Source organism: Oratosquilla oratoria, chromosome 38 (genome assembly GCF_046742065.1).
Source record: "Oratosquilla oratoria isolate Oo_2021 chromosome 38, ASM4674206v1, whole genome shotgun sequence".
Lineage (NCBI taxonomy): Eukaryota > Metazoa > Arthropoda > Malacostraca > Stomatopoda > Squillidae > Oratosquilla > Oratosquilla oratoria.
The window spans coordinates 25,431,879-25,456,817 of record NC_134814.1 but is presented as its reverse complement, the minus strand read 5'-3'; the positions used below and the strand labels follow the sequence as shown (position 1 = coordinate 25,456,817).

General features: G+C 43.0%; 1 protein-coding gene across 1 annotated transcript in view; it reads left to right on the top strand.

Annotated features, from left to right (window-relative positions):
• Nucleotides 1-24,939, top strand: part of LOC143020019 (vitellogenin receptor Yl-like) — a 160,885-nt gene that overhangs the window by 69,505 nt on the left and 66,441 nt on the right. The window lies entirely within an intron of this gene.

Below are 24,939 nucleotides of genomic sequence, written 5' to 3'. Positions count from 1 at the left end.
CAAAAGTAATGAAAATTTGCCAATGTTCACCGGAGAACATATATAATATGGTACAAATTTAATTGAAATCCAATGATAACAAAGAAAAACCCCAAATTCTCCCCTTTAGGAAGACGGCAAATATGTTTGAAAGATAAAAATGGAGAAATAACTAACTGCAGAGACAGAATTGTAAAAAGTAGTTCTACCAATAGCTTTACTCGTCGAAGATCGTAGTTGAGTGGGTAAATTCATGTAGACATTAGTAGTGTACCAGAAATTGCAAACTAGTATATGCTCTAAAAATATGAAACGGGGAAGAGCACCTGGGGAAGATGGTTTATCGATAGATCTGTTGAAAGATGTACCGGTAGGTAAAAATTCATATTAAGTTAGTTTGGTTGGACATCCAGTGCTAACATCAGGAAAGCATTCCTGGATCATGGTGCAATGCTATAGTGATTTTGCTTCATAAAAAAGGAGACCAGAAGCACCTTGGTAACTATTGACAGATTAGCTTGATATCAAATGTACATAAAGTATTCTCAAAGATCCTTACAAATAGACTAAAGTTTTAGATGGAAACCAACAAAGAACAGGCAGGTTTTACTCTAGACCATTTACAGGCGATGAACCAACTAATCGAGAAAACGACTGAATACGATATACCTGTTTTTAGCTTTTGTAGATTACGAGAAGGACTCGGAGTTGATGCATCGAATCGAGACTTAGGATTCGAGTAGTTCCTTCAATCCAGAAATTTAGATTAAAGACGTAGCCTCGCTTCGGATACTCTCTCTACACTGGGATAAATAAAGACTATGGAAATGCAACAAGAATGATATTTTAGCACAGTACAAAAATATCTTGCCAAAATGATGAGCGAGAACAGTGCGGACACAGGAGCGGGAATGGGCCTAAGGACCCGTGTGTATAATTCGGGAGTGAAGCTCCAGCCTAGTCTAGTCTAATTAATTCGGGAGTGAAGCTCCCACGGGCTTTTAATGCGAGTCCGTTTGTAGGGTGATTGTGCATAGGAGTGTGTGTGGGCCCAGCCACACACACTCGTACATTCACAAGATGTGCACACGTATATGAATGCGCATGCACATCTCAGTGAATGCACCCTTCTCAATATAACTGAATAATGATGGTAAGTGGTGACATCTTAATGTATATAACGTAAAGAAAGGGGGGGGGGGTGATCCAATGTATGAGTGTGTGTGGCCTTGGCCACACACACTCGTACATACCTTAGATGTGCATACGTATGCAATATACGTATGCACATCGCTATGAATTCACCCTTCCGGACAGTAAATATATATATAGAGATTAAAGGGGGGTGATTCAATGTATGAATGTGTGTGGCCTTGGTCACACTCATACATACATTAGATGTGCATATGTATGCAATATACGTATGCACATAGCTATGAATTCACCCTTCCGGACAGACGTGTATATATATATATAAATTAAAGGGGGGGTGACTCTCCACCAGCCGACGCAGTTCAAACGGACTGAAGTGGCTGCATAGGCGGCGCACAAGACCCTCGGATGTTGTCTGAGGCCCTCTCCTCAGAAAAGCAGTTGCGGGGCAATGCTCGAGGTAGTGGTCAACGGTGGCTGCAGTGGCGGCATCTTCTTTCTTCAGGTGTTGAATTGGTCTTTATTTGCCAGAAACAACGGTCCTCCAGTCGCAGACGGAAGAGCAGTCTCCACTTTTCTAGGTGTGGAGCGAGGAAGTACAAGGGGATCGTAGTCTGTGACTGCCCTGTACCACCTCGCCCTCTGACACCTCTACCTCCAGTCTGTGCTCGAGGAACCGTTGTACCTGGTTAAGAGCCCTGGTGCGTAGGCGCAACTGATTTCTGCTGAGAGGGACGACAACATCGACTTCAGGTCTTTTGCGCGCCGCTTTTGCTGCGGCGTCGGCTAACTCGTTACCTGGGACACCTACGTGGCTTGGCACCCAGTTGAGCGTAGCACTCCTGCCTTGCTGATGCAGCTTCAGCAGGAGTGCTAGGATGGAGGTCAGTAGGCGTACATTGTCGCTGGGCTGTATCGATTCTAAACTGCCTAGCAAAGACTGAATCCGTGTGGATCACCACAGGACCAGCTCGAGATATTAGAGCATGCTCTAACGCTCCTTGGACCGCTATGGCCTCAGCTTGGAGAGTGGACGCATGATCAGATACTCTCCTGCCGTAGGTCAAACCACCCGTCACAAAAGCAGCCCCTGCACTGCGAGGCCTGTTGGGGTTGACGGAGCCATCCGTGTAATAGACCGCCGTTCCAGGTCTCGACAGTGCGCGGATGCCTTGTAGGGCCTGTGCTCGTACTCTTTCCTGGTCACACAACTTCTTCTTACTGGGAAGCTTTGTGACAACGAAAGTTGCAGGTATCGACAGCCATGGTGGCGGGGGCTTGAACTCTGGATGTGGCGAGTCCCTACTTTTCTCAAGGAGAGTGCTGGTGAGCTTGAAGGAGTCCAGGATCCCTGCCGCCTGTGCCAGCCAGGTATCGGAGTGGATAAAAGTACCCAACCGTCCCAGAGCTGTCACAAGGCTCTGACTAAGCTCAGTTATCCTGGGGCTCTGAACCAACTTGGCAAGAGTCGACCTCCAGCCTTCTGACCCGTGATGTTAATGAAGGCAACGAAGCCTCCATTCGGAGGTTAACGATCTTGGTCCAAGGTTGAGCTCCTAGGATAATCCTTGCTGCGGCATTTTGGCAAGGCTCCAGGTCTTCAAGCTTGGCAGTCGCCACATTTATGAGAGCTGGGGCAGCGTAGTCCACCAGACTGCGGACTGCGTGCACATAGAATGTGCGAAGGACCCGATGCGTGGCACCGAGTGCCTTCCCCGTCATTGCTCTCATAACTGTTTCTTGCCTTCAGTCTCTCCTTGAGATAGGTAAGTTCCCTCTGAAAGGTGAGCCTCTCATCAATCCAGACCCCCAGGTACTGATACTGGTGAACCCAGTCCAGCCTAAGGTCCTGGATGGTGAGGTGCTTCCCCTCTGCCCTGAGTCTGTGCCATAGCTTTCGACTTTGTAGGGGTGATCTTTAACCCCAACCTGCTACATTCCGTCGCCACAGTGCTTAAACAGCGTTGGACCCTGTTGAAGCACTGCCGTTTCCCAGTAATTAAGAGCGCAATGTCATCTGTATAGCAGATGACCTTGCACCCCTGTGGTAGAGGTAGTTCCAGAATGTTGGAGACGAGCACATTGAACAGAGTGGGGCTGAGGACCCCCCCCCCCCCCCTGTGGAGTGCCATTCTCCAACATTCTGGCCTCTGATGTGACCTTGAAAGCGTACTTTCGCAGACCGGTGACTGAGATAGTCAGCAATCCAAGAAAGCAGCTTGCCTTTTACGCCCTTGCGAGCAAGGGTGTCTAATATCACAAGTGGACTGGCCAGCTCAAACGCCTTTTCCAAATCCAAAAAGAACACAATGGACGGTGTTCCACTGACAGCATTGAGGAGTGTTGCTATACTGTTTGCTGTGCCAGTGCCTTTGCAGTAAGCATGGATATGCTCGTGCAATGGGCCCAGTTTCCACAGCAGCCTGTTTAGCACCATCCTCTCTGCTGTCTTGCCCATGCAGCTTGTCAGGCTGATGGGGCGGTAAGCACTAGGTTCCTTTGGCTTTGGAATTGGCGTTATGATTGCCGTCTTCCAGGCTGTTGGTAGCTTGCCAGTCCTCCAAGACGCGTTTATCACCCTTAGAAGTGCCTCGTCACCCGCTGGTCCAAGGTGGGCCAGCATGGAATAGGTGAGGTCCTCTCCAGGTGCCGTGTCTGAGCTGGTCCTGTGTGTGACCCGTAGCTCCTGAAGCGTAAAGCTAGCGTCAGTATCATCCGACCGACTCGCCATGTCCTCAACACCATGGCGCCTCACTCCTTGGAGGTCCTGCAATGTGTCTTGAACACACTGCGGGAGTGAGGTGCTGCTGGAGCGAGAGACAAACTCCTGCACCAGCCGCTTCGCCTCAGCATCAGGGGCATGATGAGTGCGTCGTGGTTGAGTCCTGCCAGTAGCCCTACGGAGCCTAGACCACAGCTCTGCTAGGGAGGTGTGAGCAGTAAAGCCCTCACACCATTCAAGAAATTGAGCTCTTCTGGCATCTGCAGCTATGACGTGAGCGTCATGTACTGCAGCGCGCAAGTTGGCCAAATTGGTCTGAGTTCGGCGCCGTCGGAAAACACGCCTAAGCATGTTCACCCGATGGTTGGCCTCTCGCACCTCGGGGGTATAATACCAGCTGTTCTTATGTTCTCTGGGGGACTGGCGAGTCTTTGGGATGGCTCTGTTGGCAGCCACCTGAATGGCTGCAGAAAAGTCAGCTTCCAACGTTTCCACGTCCTGTGGTGGAACGTAGGACGCTGCCCATTCTTCAACCGACTTCTCAAACGCTGGCCAGTTTGCCGAAGCTGTCTAACACCTGGGAACAGGTAATACAGCTGGTATGGGTGGTGAATCCCGTATGTGCACACACACACCAAAGTGATCGCTAGTGACAATAGGATGCACCTCCCAGGTTACCCTAGGGAGGAGAGTGGCCGTCGCCAAGGTCAGATCAAGTCGTCCACCTTGCACGTGCGTCGGATTTCCATCATTCAACAACGCAATGTCAGGGCATTCGTCTAATACTGAATTTAAGTGGTGCCCAGCGACATTGGGCCCTTGGGACGACATTAAAATTTCATGGTGGGCGTTGAAGTCCCCTCCTATGATGAGAAGCCTGTCCGCAGCGAGAGTACACACTTCTCCAAGGTCCAGTTCTGCTCTCAGGCCCCTGTATATGTTGTAGATGGTGTACGTTTCGTGGGCCCGATGGAGTCGAACCGCAAGAACTTCTACACCATCCCCACATGATACAGGGTCCGTGATTTCACTGCAGGGGATGGATGATTTGACTAAGATCATGCACCCCCTAGCAGTGAGTGAACGAGGGAGGGAAAAGATGCGATATCCCGGAAATCGCACCTCGTCGCTCACCAATGTCTATTGGAGAAGCATGATATCGTAATCATGCTCTTGCGCAAGCGCAAGGAGATACGAACTTTTACTGCGGAACCCGTTAAGGTTCCACTGTAGCAACCTCAAGTGATTATTGAACAGGGCGATGTTCTTCCCTGTCAGTTTCCATGACGGTCTCATCTTGTTCTCCCCGGTTAGAGGACAAGATGGGTTGCGACTTTGAAACAGTGGGTGCCTTTTCCTCCTCATCAGAAGAGGAGTCTTCAAGGCTCAATGCAAGTTGACGTTGGGGCCTAGCAGAAGACAATCCTGGTCTTAGATGTAGTGGGCGTGTCTTTCCCAATGGTGAAGGCGGGTGTGTCAAGCTTGGGGGAGGTGGAAGGGGAGGAGGAGGTTGAGGAAGAAGTGGTGGAAGAGGCAGGGGAGGAGGTGGTAGAGGGGGAGGAAGTCCTCTCCTTTCGCCTTGGATTCCTCTTCTCTTAGGAGCTTGAGCACATTCTTTACGGACCTGTTCACCAGCTCCAGCATCTTGCTGGTGTCATCATCGCCATAAGTCGTGGCGACAGCAGCAACAACGCCAGTCACTATCAGCTCGATGTCATCCTCCTTGAGGGGGATGACATCGGACGGATATTCAGGTGGAGAGGACCGTCGGTCCTGTGCTCGTGGGGTTGGTACGGGGGGCGTGGGTTTGGCTTTAGATTTAGGGTTGGGATTAGAGGCAGGTGTGGATTTGGAGATGGGTGCAGGTTTGGAGGTGGGAGCGGCCTTTTTGGAAGCTGGTTGTGTCTGTGTGGGAGCTGTCTTCAATGTTGGGAAGTGCGCCTGATTGTTCAAATCAGGAGCACTGTGTGTAGGTGGTGGTGGTGCAGTGGCAGGAGACTTTCCTGCTGCCCCATACAAATGTTCCTGGGGGGGCAGGTATGAAGTCCTGCAGTTTCTCTGTCCTCTCCTTTGAGGCAATGGCCTGCATTTGACGCACTGCGCACCCGGTATTCCAGGCGTGGTGCTTCTTCCCACAGTTCGGACACTTTGGAACAGTCTCAGTGCCAGCTTTGAACTTGTCGAGACAAGTCTCCGTGGCATGAGGCATGCTACAAATTCCGCACCTGTGCTGCTTAGCAGTGCACCTCGCCTGGTGATGACCGTAGCGCTGACATTTAAAACAGCGGAGAGGATCAGGGATGTACGTTCGTACATCATACCTGCCATACCAACCCAGGTCAATAGTGTTGAAAGGTTCGCCTTTCACAGTTATAAGGACCTGGCGTGTCGGACGCTTGTCCCACCGGCGCATTCTCGTGGCCGCGATTACCTGTGGATGGTCCTCAATGACCTCGGTCTCGAAAGAGGTGTGGTAATCGTGTACCACGAGACGATGCTTCCGGTCTTCAGGGTTTAGCCGCTCCAAGTTCAACGGCTTACCATTGAGCGTCTTGGTCCTGTCCAACTCCTCGACAACGTCATAGCTGCTCGGTAGCAGAAGCACGCTACCATCGCCGAGGGGTCGAAGGGACAAGAGCTGACCGCGGAGAGGGCCCTTCTCCAGTGCTCTCACCACTTCAAACGCAGTGTCGTACCCTGCCGAGGGTACGACCTTGAACGTGGGGAGCTTGCCACCCTTAGTGTTAGCTGGGGCCATCACTACGGCAGCTTCGCTACTCAATGGAGCCGGCGAACTCGGAGCGCAGCGACGCTTCTTGGACACGCAGGTCCATGAATCAGTGTCCGCCATGGCGGCACTGAGAACGAGAAAAATGAATCCTAATCGTAAATATATATCCTATCGATCCTCAACAACTCGCGGGGAAAAAAAAAATATAAAAAAAAAAAAAAAATAAATAAATAAATTATGGGAAAGGTGGAGGGGGAAACACGGGTCTTTATCTGATTATCGAGTTTATTCCTGACCGGTTTCGCTTACAATAGCTTCTTCAGAGGAGATAAAGACCCGTGTTTCCCCCTCCACCTTTCCCAGAATTTGTCCCAATGTCTCTAAAATAAATAAATAAATAGATAAATAAATAAATGAATAATAATAATAATTGGCGGAAATTAAGGGGCAGGGGGCGAGGGCGTTTAGAGCGGTTGGTGCCGATTCGCTTTACGAAACCTGTCTACCTAGCGGCAATCGATCGAATACGTTGGCCCGGGGCACATAGAGCGTGCGAAATGACCGGACGTTGATGAAGAGTTTCCCTCCTCTCCCGCCGTAAAGGTGATTTTACAAGAACCACACGGGCTACACCGATCGTGCAGGGAGAGTTATGCAGGGCATAATTCTGTCAGAGCGAGATTCCTCGGTGAAGGGGGAATTAACTCGGGTAACAGTACTTTTTCCGATGTTAGTGGCAGCACAACAAACAGAGCTAGAGACTAGGGTATTTGTGGCTGTAAGCGACGAAATCGACGAGTTTAAGCGCAGCGAGCAGGTTCTATCCATACGGAATCGCGGAAGAGTGACCTTGAAGGTGGGCTCCCCTTCTTATATACACAAGCCGCACGACACCAGTGCCACAGCACAGGTGCTAACATGTACTTAATTAACTTATCCTATTTCTATTTACCCAACTTCACATCTTCCACAATTTCCTTTATTCTTGTGTGAAGAGGGGTCACAAAATAGTTTCTACCTAATACCTTAATCCTACAATGTGACCAAAGATATGTTGGCTCTACGTTGCCGCCTGGTTTTGGCGTGCGTGCCCCTTAACTTCGGTCGGCAAGGGCACCGATTTTGTACTCCTCCGCCGCAGGTCCACTGGCACATTCGCGCGCACTTGTCCATAGTCCCCGCACACACGGGGCTCATTGTTTCTTTTGGATCCGGGCTCCTTCGCTACAGGTCCGTGAGTACCTTCACACGCATTAATCACCCTAGGAGGGTCACATTGCACAGAGGGTCCGTTGTTTCTGTTGTGTCCCAGACTTACGCCGCTCTACGTATGGGCCCGCGGCATGTAGGGCACGGCAGGAGAGGTGCGTAGCAAGATGCGTAGCACGATACTGTCATGGTCGAGGTATCGTGAACATGACCATGACACTATTGTTTCGTCTAACTTGTTCGACACCCACCACTGGAAAACTTTTTTATTTTTTTTTATTTTAATACCTTTTTTTTTTTTTAATTCTCGTCTTTCTTGTATCCCACTTTAACAAGTCTTCTCTGAAGGACTTCTATGCCTTTCATGATTCTGTAAGTCTTTGTTCCAAGGTTGGCAGTTCCAGTTTAGACCATCTTTGTTCATGTCAATTTTGAGTGTTGGGGCCATCTGTTGTTGCTCTTTGGATTTTTTCTATTCATTGTTTTTTTGTACTGGGTATCCAAAGTGTTGCAGCATACTCCAATCTTGGTCTTATCAGGGACTAGTATTTTGTACCATTATCTCGTCCAAATAATTAAAAGCCACCTTTATTGACCTTGGTAAATTGAGGTTTCCCAGTTTTATTTGCTGGTCTGGGGACGTCTTTGTTGGTAATTACTAATAGGTCTTTTTTTTTTAGCTTTCTTTATTTTGCACAGATTTTCTATTGTCTTGGCATTTTTTTTCTTCAAAATTCCATTATACTAAATTTCTCAATGTTTAAGTTCACTTTAGACTCCATTCCCAGACCATGTCCAGATCTGTAGGGATTAAATCTTTTTTGCACTTGTTCGTGTAACATTCTACACCTTCATGTCGTTCACATATATATAGCAAACATTGGAACCAATACTGGACCCTGTGGGACTCCACTTATTTTTCTCAAGGTAGTTTTTATCTGAGCACCACTCATTTTTCTCGCATGCAAGTCTTCCATCCATTTCAATTTTATGTACACCTGTTTAGTTTTCTTGGTAGTTTTTTGTGGTACTTTACCAAGTCCAGGAAAGCAGTCTGCCCATCCATTGCTTTCTTGCATTATATCTAACCTTGAATACAAATTGACCAAATTTGTGGCACATGATCTCCCCCATCTAAAACAGAATGGTTTCAGATTTAGTATAGTTCTCCTCCAGATGACTTTTTCATAAATCTTAGCTGTTGTACTTGTAAAAGACTGGTCTACAGTTTGTTGGGTCTGGGTCTTCCTTGTCTCCCCCTTTATACTGGAATGATATTGGCATTTTTCCAGTCTTGCAGTACCTTTCCTTTGAGTGAGCAATCTATTATCTTGTATATTAGGTCCATTAGTTCATCAATACATTGTGTCCAGTTTGCAGTTCTGTCTGGGCAGTGTGATTTTGTCAAGGTTCATCGTTTGGCCCCTTGTTTCTGTCGCAATTTCTTTCACTGGGGGATCTTTCTCACCTTCATCCCTATTTTGTGAATAGATCTGAAATGTTTGTTCATAATTTTGGCCATTTCTATCTGTGTTCTATATTCCCTTGATGTAGTTGCACTATTTCCTGTTAATTCTTTAGTTTACCATTTACATATTTGTAGAATAATTTAGGTTTATCTTTATTGGTGTTTTTCATAGTTTTTGTATCTTTACATGTTCATTTTTAGTTTGATATACTTGCCACTTTAACAACTTTTTAAAGCTTTCTCTTGTCTTCTGCCTTGCTACATTTTGTTCTACCAGTACTTGATGTACACTTTTTTTTTTGTACATATATATCCACTCCATAGATTTCTTTTAATATTGTCCATTTCAGTGTTTCGTTAGTTTTCCCAACTCGAAAATTTTCAATTTCCCAAAATCCTTTTTGTTGTACATCAGTCTTTTGTTGCTCCTGAGATACATTTTCTCTTAGAGCTCCATTAGTATATGGTCATTATTCCCAATTGATGTCTTGTATTCCATTGTAGCCACAATTTCGGACTGATGTAAATATTAAATCTTTTGTGGTGGGGGCAAAAGAATACTGCCAAGTATTTCCACTTAGATCGTAAGAGGCGAGAAAAATGGGATGGGGATTGGGACCAGGCATCCCTCTCCCTGTAGCCCCACAGGGGACATTCCTAAAAAAAAGGAAAGGCATAAGAGGGTCTAGTTTTCCAACCAGTACCCTAAGGCTTGGGTCTTTTAATGTGCATGGATGTGGTACAGATGAGTAAAAGGGAAGAGATAGGTAGGTAAGTTTGGGAGTGTAAGTGGGAGGTTATCAGGAGTGAAGAGGGCGAGGAAGAGAAGGGGTGGCTATACTAATAAGAGAAGAGAGGTAAATGTGTAGTGGAAGGAGGTTTCAAGGATAATGTGGATGAAGGTGAGACTGGGATAGATGTGGGTTTTTGTAAGTGCATATGGGCTTGGTAGCGAGAAGAGTGTAGGAGAAAGGGAGGCTTTTTGGATAGATATAAATGAGTGCAGAGAGGGATTAGGGAGAAATGTCAATGTAAAAGTACTGGGAGACCTTAATGCTAGGGTAGGAAATGAACCAATTGAGTGGTTGGGAAATGTGGAGTTCCAGGAAAGAATCATAGTGGAGAGGTGGAGATCTGTCTAGAGAGTTGATGATGGCAAATACAGTTTCAGAAGAAAGTAGAGCATAAGTACACATGGGAGAGGGTGGTGGATGGAAGGGTGGTAAATTGAGCGTTAATGGACTATGTAGTGGTAGATAGGATTATAATAGGAAGAATTAAGGATGTACATGTGCTAAGGGGAGAGGGTGGGGGAATATCAGAATTTTTGGTGGAAGGTAAGTTCAGTGGAGGATAGATGAAGAGGAAAAGTACAAATGGTAGGGAGGTGCTTAGAGTGAACTTTCAATGAAAAGGAAATGGAGTACAAGAAGCTGAGAGGAGTGGGAGGGAGTGAAGGATAGAGTAGAGCTAGGAGTGGAGGAGGAATGGGGATGGTTCAAGGAGGGAATTGGTGTGCGAAGATGGTGTGTGGAACAAGGATGACAGGAGGAAATAGAAGGAAGGGTAGTGAATGGTGGGATGAGGAAATAAAGAAGGTTGTAGAAGAGAAGCAAGCTTTCAGATTGGTTACAAAATAGGATGAGGGAGTCGTATGAGAGGTACAAAGAAAAGGAGTAAAGCACAAGGTTAAGGAAGCAAAGAGAGCAGATGTGAAATGGGGTAAGAGTGACAGAATTTTGAAAGTAATAAAAAGATGTTTTAAAGAAATTAAGAGGAAGAGGAGGCGAATCAAGTAAAGAAAAGGTAAAAGGTGCACAGAGATGATAATGGAAGGGAAGGCAGTAAGGGGAAGATGGGCAGAATATTTTAGGGAGTTGCTAAATGTGAAGGAGGATAGGGAGGGAAACATAGCTGCATTGGGCACCTGGTCTGGATGTGGCAGGAAAAGCTGGAGTGAAGGTGGAGGTAGAATGTAGATCGAAAGAAGCGAGTAAATGCCTTGGTGGATTAAAAAGTGTAATGAGGAATAGACATTTGGGAATGGATGCTAAGAGGAGACTGTATGGAGTGATTGTGTCAATAGCACTGAATGGGGCAGAAACATGGAACATAAAAGAGGAAGAGAGAGTTTGAATGTGTTTGAGATGAGGTGTCTGAGAAGTATGATGGGGGTTACTAGGCTAGATTGTGAGAAACGAGGTATTTACCTAGTTGTAATATACGGGAGGGGAGCTATGCTCATGGTGACCTGTCTTTGCATCTTTCCACAAAGTTTTATCTTAAAATCTTGTATGGTGTTTGCACATACCGTTTTGTTGTCTAATTTGTTCCATGTATTAATCGCTCTGTGTGGGAAACTGTTCCTTTTTATAGTTTTTTCTGTAACGATCTTTTTTCAGTTTTTTTGTCCTCTTGTTTTACCGTTGTCCCACACTAACAAGTCGTTCCTGTCTAAAACTTCCATTCCTTTCATTCTGTAGATAGTCAGCAAATCTCCTCTTCTTTGTTCCAGAGTTGGTAGGTTCAATTTGGATAGTCTTTGCGCATGTTAGTTCGGCGAGAGTCGGTGCTAGTTTGGTTGTTGCTCTTTGTAATCTTTCTAGTTTCTTAATATTTTTGGTACTGGGTGTCCAAAGTGATGCTGTGTACTCAAGTTTTGGTCTTATTAGTGTAGTTACTGGTAGTATTTCCTTTATCGTTTCTTCATCCATTTAAGTAAATGCCACTTTGATTGACCTCGATAAATTGTAGGTTTCTCCGATTATTTTATTTATATGCTTATCTGGCTTCATGTCCTTTCCAATCATCACTCCAAGATCTTTTTCAGTTTGCTTTTTTGCTTTTTTCTTCCCCAATTCTGTAATCTTTTGATATTCTGTTTTTACTCTTTCCAAATTCCATTATACTGCATTTCTTTATATTAAATTTCACTTCCCACTTTTGAGTCCAATTCCATATTGTGTCCAGATCTTGTTGCAATGAGTTGCAGTCCTCTTCAGTTTTTACCTTAAGTAATTTTGCATCTGCAAAAAAATTCATATAGCACTCCACGCCTTCATTCATGTCATTAATGTATGCGGCAAACATGATCGGGGCCAGTACTGATCCTTGCGCGACATTGCTTTTTACTTCTTCCCAGTTGGAGAATTTTTCTAATTACAACTCTCATTTTCCTCCCAATCAGGAAGTCTTTCATCCATAACAATAATTTTCCTCTGATGCCACCCTTTGACTCAATTATTTATTAGTTTCCTATGAGGTACCTTATCGAATGCCTTTCGCAGGTCCAGAAAAGCACAGTCCACCCATCCATCTTTCTTGTATTATGTCTACTAATCTTGAGTAAAAGCAGACCAGATTTGTTGTACATGATCTCCCTGGTCTGAATCCAAATTGATTTGGGTTCGGTATAAATTTTTCTTCCAGGTATTTAACCCATCTCTTTTTGACAACTTTAACAAATTTTTGCTATTGTGCTTGTGAGACTGGTCTGTAGTTAGATGGATCTTCTTTATCACCTCCCTTATAAATTGGTACAATGTTTGCCTTTTTCCAGTCCAATGGTACTTTTCCTTCTTTAAGTGAGGATTTGATTATATTATATTTTTGTCAGTTAATTCCTCCATACATTCCTTCAGTATCCAGTTTGCAATTCCATCTGGGCCATGTGATTCTAACATAAAGGGTTTTAATTTGATCACTGATTTCTTTTTATTTCTTTCATTGCTGGGGGAAATAATCTCTATCTACACTGTTAGGCGAGTTTTCTATTGTGACTACTGATCTGAAGTGGTTCATAATTTCAGCCATTTCTTTCCAGTTCTTCTGTATATTCCTTTTTATCTTGGCACAGTTTTTCTATGTTTTTCAGTTTTCCATTTACATATTGTATATTTATATATTATATATTTATATATTATATATTATATATTTACATTGTATTACACGGTTGTATATGGAAAATGTTGTGATGCACGAGGTGGATTGGACGGGGGGATGGGGGTGAGGTAGTGTGTGTGAGCAAAATTTTTGACGCAGCCCGAAGGGATTTCTCCCTGTCCTCTCCTTTATATGGGGGACGCAGAGGGGGTCGCCGATTTAATGAATCTGCCTTGCTGTGGATGTGCTGTGTCCTGCGACACTGCTTCTGACCCAGGACAGTGGACAGGGTGCAGGGATGACCCGTCATCTAGGAGGTGCTAAGATGGGAGGGAGGGTGGAGGGGTGTGGAGTGTTTTCGGGGATGAAATGGGTGGGAGTGTTTTTGTGCCTTGTCCTTTTTGGCTACCCCCGAGGTAAGGGGGGAAAAAAGCCTTGGTATATGTATGTATTTACATATTTGTAAAATTGTTTGGGTTCTAACTTACATGTCTCTTATATTTTTTTCATAATTCCTCTTTTCATCTCTGCGTATTTTTACATTAGTTTCTTAGTTTGATGTACGTTTGCCATTTGCTTTGTTTCTTGTCTGTTTTCCACTTTTTCCAAGCTTTCTCTTTTTTCCTTGGCTTCACTACATCTTTTGTACCAGCTCTTTATGTATGCCTTTTCCATTTTTTTTTGTACATATTTGTTTACTCCTTCACTATAAATTTTTGTTCCATTTTTGTTCTATCCCTGTATCATCGTTTTGGAATTTTTCCCAGTTTGCATTGCGAAAGAATGTTTTAATTTTCAGTTTGTTATACATAGGTCTTCCTATTCTGTTTATCATTTTTGCTTTGGTCCATTTGTTTTTTGAATTCTATTTCTATTAGTACGTGGTCACTTTCCTATCAGTTTTATAATTTTGTCAATAATCTCAGGTTCTGTCGTAAGTATTAAGTCCAATTTTGAGGATTCTTCATTTCCTCTGTATCTACTATTTTCTCTAATCCACTGGGTCATTGTGTATTCAATGGTCAAGTCAAGGAGTACATTGCCCCAGTGTTTCTCATCCCCCTTCACTGTCATTTCTTCCCAGCATATCTTTTGAATCAGTCGCCCATAATTACTGCATTTCCTCCATCTTTCTAGTAACTCGGAATGATCCCTTTCTGTCCAGGCTTGTGTTTTAGGAGGTACATATACCACTGCAAATTTTCTTTTCTTAATTTGTTTACCTTAGACTTGTACTATAATTGATTCTACATTATTTTTTCCTTCAGTTATTTTTGTTACAATCGAATCTATCTTGGTCAATATTAGAACTCCTCCGCCCTGTTTTTCTATTCTTTGTCCAACAGTTGTATACACCTTGTCCCACAGTGTGGGGTGTTAGGGTGTACTTTAATTTGGTTTCTACAATTCCCATTGTCTGTTTCTTCTAAGACTAGATACCGGTAATCGTTTAATTTATTCCCGAGATTATTCCATTTATATTTGTATAAGCTATTTTTAGTTTTTCTCCTCCCATTGTTTTCGTTTCCATTTTCCCTATATATCTTTTTCTCAGCCTCATGTCTATCACTCTCCAAAAAAACTCCTTTTGTTTTTCAGTTCTATTCTCATTCTTTTCATTCACCTCATTCCTAAGTTCTTTTTCTTTTTCTTCCTCACTCATTTCTTATCCATATTTTTGTACTGTTCGCTATTTGCAAATCTTATTGTTCTAGATAATATTTCTTCTGCGCTTGATTGCAATCTAAGTTTAACTTTTAGTGGTCTATACTGTTTCTTTAAGAGTACCTGCCCATTCTATGGGTTTCCTCGATTTCTCGGTCCCAGACTAACTCGTCTGTTTGACTCCTCAGGTGAGGAGGAGGAGAGGGGTGGAAAGGGAGTTGGGAGATAGGGTTGATGAAAGAGTATTAGGATGGTTTGGACACGTGGAAAGAATGAGTGAAGACTAGTAAGAGATATGGAGGCAGATGTGGAGAGATTAAACATGAGGGGACATCCTAGGATGAGATGGATGGATGGGGTGAAGGGGGCTTTGTGGAAGAGGGGAATGTCTGTTGAAGGAAAAGAGAGGACAGAAGACGGGCGAATGGAGAAGGGTTGTATATGGATGATGTGATGCACGAGGTGGAATGGGTGGGGGAATGGGGGGTGAGGCAAGATAAGAGGGAGGGTGGAGGGGAGTGGAATGTATATAGGGATGGAATGGGTGGGAATAGTTTTATGCCTTTCTTTTTGGCTACCTCCCTTGTAAGAGGGAAAAAGCCTTGGTATATGTATGTATGTAGTCTAGATATTTCTTGTTTCTATATCTGGTATTCTTTTACCCATTGAGTCATTGTATTGAATGGTAATGTCCAGTGGTAGGTTTTCCCAGAGGTCCTCCCCACTCTTCACTGTCATCTCCTCCCAGCATATTTTAGTAACTCGTAACTAAATTTTCTCCTTTCAGTATATCCTCATGTTCTAGAATTTTGGAATGGTCACTTTCAAAGGTGTTTTCAGGGGCACCTATATCACCACAAATTCTACTTTCCAGGTTGCTATTTTCAACCTTTATCATGATCAATTCCATATTAATACCCAATTTGTCACATTTAATCTTAGTCAAAAACCTTATTCCATCCTGTTTTTCCTTTTTTTTTTATCCAGTAATTATATAAACCCTGCCCAACACAATTTGGTGGTAGTGGAACTTTCAATTTAGTCTCAACAATAACCATTATCTGTTTTTTCTTGGGAGATTTATGTACATACATACATCTACCAAGGCTTTTTCCCCATTACTAGGGAGGTAGCCAAAAAGGAAAAGGCATAAAATCATTCCCACCCATTCCATCCCTGAAAACACTCCACACCCCTCCACCCTCCCTCCCATCTTAGCACCACCTAGATGATGGGTCATCCCTACACCCTGTCCACTGCTCTGGGTCAGCAGTGTCGCAAGACACAGCACATCCACAGCAAGGCCGCTTCATTAAAACGGCGACCCCCCCCCCTCTCCGTCCCCCCATATAAAGGAGAAGACGGGGAGAAATCCCTTCGGGCTGCGTCAAAATTTTGCTCGCACACTACCTCACCCCCCATCCCCCCGTCCCTCCGTCCCTCCGTCCCCCCGTCCCCCCGTCCCCCCGTCCCCCCGTCCATTCCACCTCATACATCACAACATCTTCCATATACAACCATTCTCCATTCACCCCTGTCTATTGTCCTCTCCCGTCCTTCCTCAACACATTCCCCTCTTCCCCAAAGCCCCCTTCACCCCATCCATCCATCTCGTCCATCTCATCCTAGGACGTCCCCTCATGTTCACTCCCTCCACATCTGCCTTCCATACCTCCTTTACTAGTCTTTCTTCACTCATTCTTTCCATGTGTCCAAACCATCCTAATACTTTCATCAACCCTATCTCCCAACTCCCTTTCCACCCCTGTTCTCCTCACCTCCTCATTTCTCACTCTATCTAGCCTAGTAACCCCCATCATACTTCTCAGACACTTCATCTCGAACACATTCAAGCTCCTTCTCTCTTCCTCTTATGTTCCATGCCCCCCCCCCCCCGAGGCCCAGTACTTTGTAGGGGGGGGGGCGCGGCTTCCGTGTAGTAAGGACGGGCTTCCGTGTAGTAAGGACGGGCTTCCGTGTAGTAAGGACGGGCTTCCGTGTAGTAAGGACGGGCTTCCGTGTAGTAAGGACGGGCTTCCGTGTAGTAAGGACGGGCTTCCGTGTAGTAAGGACGGGCCGAGCTGTGCCAGCCAGGTTCAACCATACTGGAGAGGTCAGCCCCGAGCTACCAGACGAAAACTGAGCCAAAAGTCTTTTTGTTGACGACCCTAGCTTGGCTTTGATTATGGACTGGAATACTCGTAGGATTTGTCGCCCTCATCCTATGACAGTTGTTTTTGGATGAGGTTTTTGGGGTAGTGAATTGATGGGGGGGTCCCTCACCCTTTTCCTTTGTGAATTCCCCTATCCCTATCCTTCATATTTGCTACCCTACTCTGCTTTTTCACCATCTTTCTCTAATACTTGTTAAGGAAGGTTCTGGTATCTTGGTGCCTTCCAAGCTACATATCTGAACCCAGTCAAATGGGGATGTATACCGCGAGGTCACTACTCCCTACGAGGGCCGAAAGCCCACCGACTGGTGAATGCATGTTTGTGAGGTAGGTACTAGGCTACTGACTTCCTTTCTCCCTATCCAGTACACATGCAGTGTGACTACGCCAGACCCATCCTAAATGGGACAAAACAAGAGGACAAACCCTGGGTTGACAAAGTCTCTAACTCCCCTCCGAGGCCCTGCATGTGTAAATAGTCGTTTCTGGAACTTCCCGACTGTGCAGAGACTTTTCTTTTATTGCGTGTGGCAACAGGCAACTGCAGTACCTTCCTTCTAAGCATTGCTCTTTCTCTCAATATATGGTGTGGCCTCGTAAATATACACGATGATGGCGGCTGTTGAAACTGAATGTTCTAAACCTCCACCACTACCTGATCCTCCTCCTAAACCCCCCAATCCCTCTCCTAATATTGCCAATCCTAATGTTGACAATATTGACTCAACAAAAATAAAACCCCCAGTTGACGACTCCGGCTTGAAAAAGGACTTCAGTAAAATCAATCAATCAAATACTGCCCCTAATAGTCATAGAATCTTACATTTACAATGTGTCTCTTGATAAGAGTTATACAGACTTATATGAAAAGTTCCGTAAATTTGGACAAATTAGAGATCAGTTAAACTAACTGACAACTTTAAAGCTTGGCTAGTCTGGATCTCATTTTTTTCTAATCAGGATGCAGCTGCTGCCTGCTTGGATTATAATAATTGTAATGAGAATGAATCTTCGGCCCAACTTGTTGCTAGGGTGCCACCTAACCTGGATATCTTTTATCCAGAAATCCCGGTAGAGGAAAGGAAGGAAAGTGTGCAGAGACCTCCCAATCCAGCTAAGTGGCTCATTATCACTCTTGCAAAAGAACGTGCTAACTTGTTCGAGTTTAGAAGATTCTTGAAGACCTTGGCTCTGGTAATTTGAATAACTCCCAGGTATCATGATTTGGAAGAAATTCCTTAATTAATGTAAAATCTTGTGAACAAGCTGCCATGGTGCTTAACTTGAAACAGAAATTGGATATTAAGGCAGTTAAACCCCACTACACCTTTAGCTATGCCAAAGGGGTAACTTTTAATAGAGATCTGTATGACTTTGAAGAAGAAATTTTAGAAATGTGCCCAGCTAATGTTTGGATGGTTGCTAAAATACCTCGTTCTTCTATGATTATCCTAAGTTTTTGTGGTGAAGATCTACCTCATTATGTAGAGATAGAAAAAGAGTGTTTATGTGAAGCGGTTTAAGCCCCGTCCCCTTCAGTGCTTCAACTATGGTTTTGGCCATCCTTCCCGCAGATGTGCAAGGGACAAAGTGTGTTTGATATGTGCTCAGCCTGAACATGGGGATTGTTCCCGCCCAACAGTTTGTATAAATTGTAAAGAAGAGCATAATGCCAGAAATAAGAACTCTGTAATTTAAAGGGATCACGGACTGATGAGCCTCACTCAGTTGAGGCGCACAGAAGCGAAGCTATGGAGTCTGAAGCTGTGCGCAGTAAAAGACTCCACAGTCCACCCTCATCTCCATCTTCTTCCCCAAATTGTGATAAGCAATCTAAGAAAGAAACTAATAACCCAGACTCTACATCGTCGGTCAGACCATTGTCAGAGAGGATGATGCCACCCGTGAAAGCAAAGAAATTAGAAAAGAACCCACCTTGTAAACCCCCTCTCTCCCAGACTTCTCTTCCCAGACCAGTAGACCCAAAAAAGAAAAAGAAAACTGTATAATGTCCATAATTCAATGGAATATTCAGTTTTAATTCCCATCGAGAGCAGGTTGGGATTCTCTTTAAAGAACATGTCTGTTTTTTGTCTGCAAGAAACTATGCTTGGCAATTTATCCCCTAATGTTGGACTTAATTATAAATTTTACTGATCTCGTATGATTGGGGGCCGTACCCATGGAGGTACTGGTATCATTAAGAAATCTGTAAACCACAGAAGTGTCCACCTACATTCGGTGTTGCAGGCTTGTGCAGTACAAATCTTTACCACTAAATGGATCACTTTGTTTTTTGTATTTGGAACCTGAACTGGAAGATCGACTCGTAGACATATATAACCACCCCCGTCAGTTTGAGTTAAATGACCTACAATCTTTGGTTGACCAGCTCCCTGAGCCTTTTATTCTAATGGGTGACTTTAACGCCAAGCATCCCCTATGGGGTGAATCAAGGTGCGACCCCTGGGGCAATATAATTGAAGAATTTATTGATAATAACGATGTCATTTTGATGAATGACTGTTCCAAACCTAGGTTTGATGTCTTTCACAACTCGAGTTCTGCTATAGACCTAACTATTTGTTCATCATCCTTAAGATTAGACTACAGTTGGTCAATAGATGAAGATTTACACGTTAGCGACCACTGACCTATCCATATCAAATATTTAAAGAATACTCCCTCCTCTTGCTTACCTAAATGGAAGACAGGAGAGGCTAATTGGGAATTATTTAGGAGAACCAGAGATTAAGTATAAGACTAATGATTTTGGTAGTAACTCTGATGCATATGACTACCTGGTAGACATGATACTTTCTGGTGCTTTCTCTTCCATTCCTAGGACAGCTGGTAAACCTCAATGCCCAGTAGTCCCCTGGTGGAACGATGAATGTGTTTTAAGCAGAAAGATTACTACAAGAATTTGCTCTAAGAGATATCGGAGATACCCTTGTTTAGTCAATAAGATAACGTACAGAAGAGCTCGAGCAAAGCAGAAGAAAATCTTAAAGAAAGCGAGGAGGGAATCCTTCATTAAATATATTAGCGAATTGAAATATGACTCTTCCCCTACCTTAGTATGGAATAGGATTGGAAAATTAAAGGAAAGTTTACTCCATCTCCTTTACCCATTCTGAAGATAAATGACTTTTATATCAGATAAGAGAAGTAGCAGAGGCTTTTGGAAGACATTATGCTGATATTTCAAGCCCACTACATTATTCAGATAATTTCAGAAGAATTAGAGCCAAGACCACGATTATTCCTCCCACCAATATGAACTCTGAGGCATATAATCTTCTCTTCACCTTGGAAGAAATGGATCATGCTTTATCTTTATCCTTCCCAACCTCTCCTGGAGAGGATGCCATTCTTTATTCCATGGTTGGTCACTTATCCATATCGTCAAAGAAATTCCTTTTAAATGTGCTGAACAAATTTTGGTCTTCTGGATCTTCTCCTAAATCTTGGAAGACTTCAATCATCATAGGAATCTTAAAGGCAAGAAATGACTCGTGACCCACAAAGTTACAGACCTATTGCTCTCACAAGCTGCATTTGTAAGATTTATGAAAGAATGGTTAATACGTGTTTGGTTTTTAGAATCTAAAAATCTCCTATCTAACAGACAGTTTGGATTTAGAAGAAATAAGTGCACTCTGGACCCCTTACTTTTTATCGCCCGTGAGATTCAGAATGCTTTCGCAATTGAGAACTCTAGCATTGGTGTGTTTTTAGACTTGAAAAATGCCTACGATACTACTTGGCGGGGAGGCATTCTGAAGCAAGTTGCAGAGTGGGGTATCGGGGGTAATATATTGAATTGTTTAAAGGACTTCTTGTCTGACCGTTATCTAAAAGTCCGAGTGGGCTCTTCTTTCTCTTGTGCATATCTTCAAGAGGAAGGGATTCCCCAAGGAAGTGTTCCGAGTCCTACACTGTTCAGCATATCCATTAATAGTTTATTAGAACAAGTTCCCACAGGAGTTTATGGTTTGGCTTATGCTGATGACTTCGCTATTGTGTGCAGCAAATAGACAACATTAGAAACGGGCCAAAAGATTCAAGAGGTTATTGACTTAGCAACAGCATGGGCTAATTGCAGGGGCTTCAGATTCTCTGCTGAAAAAAACAAAACCATAAGGTTTTCCAGACTAAGACGCAAGGAAGAGATACCAACACTATTCCTAGAGGGTGTCATATTACCGTATGAAGATAAAGTAAAATACTTGGGTCTGGTTTTGAATAAAAGGTTGACATAAACAAATCACATAAACGAGGTTGTATACACTGTTAAACAGCAACTTAATATACTAAAGGTAGTGTCTTGTTTCAACTGGGGAGCAGATCATGTAACTTTAATAAGGCTTTACCAAACATTGTGCCTTAGCAAAATGGATTACGGATGTCAAATTTATGGGTCGGCATGTAAAAGTTCACTGAAGAAGCTTGATATAGTCCACAATATGGCTTTACGGATCTGTTCGGGAGCCTATAGAACATCTCCAGTGGATAGCTTGTATGTGGACGCAGGAATTCCTCCCCTGTATATTCGCAGGGAGGAATTAAGCCTTGGATATATATCTCGGGGTCTTGACATCCAAACAGAATCCAAACTTCAAATTTGTAAAGCAGCCGGTAGACAGAGCTCCAAGGAAAAGTACTCTGCCAAAACCTTTAGAAGCGAGATGTGAAGTTGGGACAGAGAAGGTAGGACTTGTTCCCAATACAATTGCTGAGATCACGCCTCCCAAATTCCCTCCTTGGAACCGATGCCCCACTGAAATATGTCCTCTTAAAAAGAAGAAAAATAGAAGTGCTGTAGAGCTAAAAAGTGAATTTTTAGAACATTTATCAGTACATGCTGATGCAATTTTTATTTATACAGATGGATCAAAATCCCAAGTTTTAAAGCGAAAATTGCCCCATTTTAGCTGTTTTTACGGCTGAACTGCAGGCCTCTTCACTTTTTAATCCAAGAAATACAGGACTGGTTAATTCTCATAAACAGAAAGAAAATAAAAGTAAACTTTTGCTGGGTGCTGTCCCATGTGGGTATCTGGAAATGAACAGGCCGATGCTGCAGCCAAAGCCGCCACTAGGCTCAGCCATGTAACAGACCGAAAAGTCCCACATACGGACTTCAAAGAAGTGATTCATTGTTACACAATGGGGAAGTGGCAAGAAGAATGGACAAGGCTGGACGGTAGTTATAAACTAAGATTCACCCCTTGGTGAACCCTTGGAAGTGTCCTCCTTTGGACAGAAGGCCAAGTATTGTCTCGACAAGATTAAGAATTGGCCATTCCCATATCACTCGTAGATTTTTGATGGCAAGTGGAGCAGAAAGGCTGGCCCCCCAATGTCCCACTTTCCAAGTAATTTTAACAAACACATTGTAGTTCAGTGCCCTGCATTCTCTAACAAGCGCAGGGCAAATTTTTTAACAGATTTATCTTGTAAACAAATTTTAGGGGAAGCTCGTTTGAAGAATGTTTTAGTTTTTAAAAGACATAAATTTGTTTTATGAAATTTAAAATTGTGTATATGAATGCTTGTGAGTGTATGTTGATGTGTTCGTGAATGTTTGTTTTAAATTTTTTATCCACAAGATAAATGTGCACTGAATGGCCTACCGGCTCTGGCGCTTGGCCTTAGAGCCAAAAATTCCATAAATCAAATCTTATGTTCCATGTTTCTGCTCTACACAGTGCTGTTGGCACAATCACTCCTTCATACAGTCTCCTCGTAGCATCCATTCCCAAATTTCTATTCCTAGTTACACTTTTTAATCCACCAAGTCATTTACTCGCTTCTCTCAATCTACATTTAATCTGTGATATGTTACTTAATTATTTTTTCTCATTTTGTTTCCAGCTTTTTCTTTTTTAATTACTTTCTCAGCCATCCAGTAATCTCCAAAAACTGTTCTTGTTTTTTCATTAGCTCCATTTTTAGGGTCTTTTTTTCTTTGTCACTAATTTCCTTGTCACTAATTTCCTTGTCACTAATTTCCTTGTCACTAATTTCCTTGTCACTAATTTCCTTGTCACTAATTTCCTTGTCACTAATTTCCTTGTCACTAATTTCCTTGTCACTAATTTCCTTGTCACTAATTTCCTTGTCACTAATTTCCTTGTCACTAATTTCCTTGTCACTAATTTCCTTGTCACTAATTTCCTTGTCACTAATTTCCTTGTCACTAATTTCCTTGTCACTAATTTCCTTGTCACTAATTTCCTTGTCACTAATTTCCTTGTCACTAATTTCCTTGTCACTAATTTCCTTGTCACTAATTTCCTTGTCTCTAATTTCCTTGTCACTAATTTCCTTGTCACTAATTTCCTTGTCACTAATTTCCTTGTCACTAATTTCCTTGTCACTAATTTCCTTGTCACTAATTTCCTTGTCACTAATTTCCTTGTCACTAATTTCCTTGTCACTAATTTCCTTGTCACTAATTTCCTTGTCACTAATTTCCTTGTCACTAATTTCCTTGTCACTAATTTCCTTGTCACTAATTTCCTTGTCACTAATTTCCTTGTCACTAATTTCCTTGTCACTAATTTCCTCGTCACTAATTTCCTCGTCACTAATTTCCTCGTCACTAATTTCCTCGTCACTAATTTCCTCGTCACTAATTTCCTCGTCACTAATTTCCTCGTCACTAATTTCCTTTTATCCATAATTTTAGTTTTCACTTTTTGCCAACTTTGCTGTTTTTAACACTTCTGCCATCATATGACCTTGGTTTAATTTTTAAAGGTCTATTTTGTAGAATAGTCCCATTCTATGCACTTCTATTTCCCACTTCTGACTCAATTCCCAAACCCTTTTAGATTTCTAATGATTTGGAGTTAAAGTACTTTTTGTTTTGCATCATCTGCAAAGCTCATAACAGTTCCACTTCCTTATCTATGTCATTCACATAAATGGCAAACCATATTGGATCCAGCACTGATCCTTGTGGGACTCCACTGATTACCTCTTTCCAAGTAGAAGACTTATCTGAGCACTACTCTCATTATTTTCATGCAAAGTCTTCAATCCACTTCAGTAGTTTCCCTTGTATCCCTCCTATTGTTTCCAGCTTTCTTGATAGTCTTTTGTGAGGGACTTTGTCAAGATTCTTGTAGATCTAGGAAAGCGCAATCAGCCTGTCTGTTCTTTTCCTGTATTATATCTAGTAGTCTTGAGTAAAAGCAGATCAAACTTGTGATGCATGATCTTCCCTGTCTAAATCTGAATTCTAATTTATTATATCCCAGATGTTTTGTCCATCTACTTTAAATTTTTTTTGCAGGTTTTAGCTACTGTGCTTGTAAGGGAAACCAGTCTAATTTATCTTTATTTCCTCCTTTATAAATTGGTACATCATCATTTTGTCTTCTGGCCTCTCCCTTCTTTGAGCGAGCAACAAGTGTATTTTTTCTACCAGTTTTTTACCTTCTTTTAATATCTAGTTTATTCCATCCGGGCCCTGTGATTTTCTGACATAGGTTCATTGTGATCCATTACTTTGGTTTTCTTTCCTTCATGGGGATTCACTTCAACTTGTATTTTCTTAGAATTTGCTTAAAATGTTTGCACATAACTTCTGCCATTTCAGCATCTTCTGTGCATTGTTCCCTTGGCGCATTTTCATCACTTCCTGCTTGTTTTAGTTTCCCATTTACATGTCTATAGAATAACTTTGGTTGATCTTTAAATTGGTCTTTCTCTTTACTTTTTTCTTCCCTACGTATTTTTACAGCCTTTACCTTGAACCACTCTCTCCACTTCCAATTCTCACATGCTCTACTACTAGAAAAACTAGACTGCCCTTAATAGCTTTCCTCCAGTCCCCTATATTTGCAAAACCTCCCACAGTGCCTTCCTGTCCATCTTTCCAAATCCATAAAGACTTCATAATACAAAATATGAAATGTGAATGTGCTAGATATTGCCATGATTC